This window comes from Solanum lycopersicum, chromosome 12, assembly GCF_036512215.1.
Source record: "Solanum lycopersicum chromosome 12, SLM_r2.1".
NCBI lineage: Eukaryota > Viridiplantae > Streptophyta > Magnoliopsida > Solanales > Solanaceae > Solanum > Solanum lycopersicum.
Window position 1 is genome coordinate 31,009,449 of NC_090811.1, and position 3,135 is coordinate 31,012,583.

Here is a 3,135-nt window from a genome sequence, read left to right on the forward strand (position 1 = left end):
CGATACATGTCTTTTTTGCAATATTTCTTAGAGATTGCTCCTTTACCGATAGTAAATACATATCCACTCGTGAATTTTCCTTCATTCGTCCAATGATTCAATTTGCATCACTATACCTTTTAATATTGTTGGATATTGTTATAAAGAAAGACATAGTTTTGAGTATTATTTTAAATACTCCAAACTCTATTTATTGTCATCTAATGAATTTATTTGGGATTACTTGTGAACCGACTTAGTTTAAAATAGCAAATGCTATATCTGATCGCACACACTATATGATATACATCATGCTTCCCAAAACTCTAGAACAATCCAATTGTGAGTCACTTTTGTTTTCACTCTTTTGAAATGCAATGCTCACATTCATTGGAGACTTGACAATATTGACATCCAAATATTTGAACTAGTTAAGTACCTTTTAATGCTATGAGACCATGAAAATGCTAAACATTACGGAGTTCTACGAATTGTTATATCTAAGATCGCATTAGCAACTCCAATAATTTTCATTCCACATACTTTATAGCATATGTTTAGTAGCATTTATGTCATTAGTGTCTCTAGTAATGATGAACATATCTCCAATATACAAACAAACAATGACCCTATTATTTTAATGTGAACACATTTATCACTTCCACCATTCTTCAATCCATTTGCCGACATGGTTTGATCAAATAATGTCAATGTTTTGGTGCTTCCATAATGTGACTTAATGAGTTCACACACTTTCTTTTATTTACAAGGAACCACAAAATCCTCGGGTTGTTCCATGTAAATTTCTTCATCCAATTCTACATTTAAGAAAGTTCTTTTCACATTTCTTGATGAATTTGGAGGTCATATACCACACTAATAATTTTTGCATCCGAACGGATGTAATTCTAATTACTAACGAGTATATATATATATATATATATATATATATATATATTGAAAAGATCAAAAAGTTGGTTTTTTACTCTAAAACCTTTGACACAAAGTCTTGCTTTACATTTTTCAACAGTTCCATCAACTGTTATTTTTCTTCTAAAGATTCACTTTGAACCCAAAGGTTTATTTTCTTGAAGAAGATCAATTAACTTCCAATATTGTTTATTGACACCATCTTTCCAAAGAATGAGTCTACAGAAGACACATTAAATGTTTAAAAATCATATTCGGAGGAAGTAAATGTCCTTTAACATTTAATAAGCCTCTGAATCACTTTATTAAGTACATTATCATTTTAATTTCCTAGGCGTTTTAGACCATTCTCTAGACAACTCAAGTCTCATTTTACAGTCCACAGTCGTAGGTCCCATTTTAATTCTTTTAGGAATAGGAACTTGGACTTTGAATAGATACCCAACACTTTGAAATATTTCAAGTTGGATTTCCTTCCTTTCCATTTCTCATATGGAAAAGATTGTATTCTAATCAAACAAAATCTCTTTCTTTCTAAAAAGACAACTTTTTGTTGTTCCCTTTTGCAGTAAGGATAGTTCCTCCACACAAGTTTTGTGTAAACCCGAACTTATAAATAATGCATCCATCATTTCTTTCAACATTTGGTTTTTCATTAGATTGAGCTGAATATGGCAGTAGTTTGATGGATAAACCACTTTCCAAACATATTTCTGTACAATGAGATTTATGCTCTCCATTTTTATCACTTCTTATATTTTTTCACACTGATTTTCAACTTCGATATTACATTGTCTAGACATTTCTATTGCTTCATCCTTACCATTCAACAAATAGACATAGTCATTTTTAATGCAACTCTCAATAAAAGTAACATATACTTTTTCCCGCCATGAGATGGTGTTAACTTCATATCACAAATGTCAGTGTAAATCAATTCTAAGGGATTAGAATTCCTTTCAACAGATTTATAAGAATGTTCAACATACTTAGGTTCCGCAAAAACATGACATTTTTATTTATTGCACTCAAAGTTAGGCAAAACTTCAAAGTTGATCAGTTTTCCTTACAACGTTTTGTAATTGACATGCCCCAAGTGTTCATGTCACAAACATTGACTCAAGCAAGTAAGAACAAATAAAAACATTGAGTTTGAAAAGCTCTTCGCGAGGTAAATTTTTCCTCACTAATATTTTATTCCTATTTATACAATTTTTTGTGATACAAACATTGTTTAGATTGTCAAATGTCCTTTTCAGAAGGACAGTTCCATAACTTTTAATATGATTGTTATAGAACTACCCGTGAACAAAGTTTCATCAGTTTCGATAAAGACAATATAGTCCAAATGTTATTTTTATAAAAACATAACAAATGACTATTCACCAATATTCATGTCTATGCAAATACTTTTATTATAATAGACATATCTTTTCATGAAAAATCACAACATTTTAAGTGATTTTTTTTCATCAAAGAACAAAATTATTTTGAACAAGTATATATATAATTTGGATGTTTCATACTAGTCAAACTATATACTAGAAATAGAGAAACTCAACAACCACAATACCAAATAAACTCCAAGAATTTTGTGGGTATAAAATAATACAAAAGTATAATTGAATTTCATATCTTTTGCTCCAAAGTTAAATTAGACACAAAGTCTAATCATAAGCAAATAACCTCCACATTTCAAATGTGATCTCAAAAATAGTTTTCAAGTATTTGAAAATAGTTTTTCCACATATTTTAATGTAGGAAACATTATTCTACGAATGAATTATAGTGCTGCAATTCTATTTGACAATGTTTACACAATGTCAAAGTTCATATCATAGAGACACAAAATCATAAATTCTAAGTCACTGGTAATTTTGCTCTATCATAAATAGACATACAACTTAGTATTTTAAATACTAACAATAAGGACAAAAAAAATGTACAATTTATTTCTATATTACATTAAAGTTTAAAGGTAATCAAAGTACAATGACTTATTATGTGAAGTTTTCATATTCTTCAAACCAATTGCATAGTCCAATTCATCCCGAGTATAATACCACAAAAGTTTTTAGTGTACAAAAATCTGGCACACTAACATTTCTCATGGAGTAAAAAATTACAAAAGTCTTGTTTTTTCAAACAGAATAACACATATTCTTTATCACATAGAAATGTTTTTCTTATGAAATAATTTTCCAACTATAACATTCTGACATACTA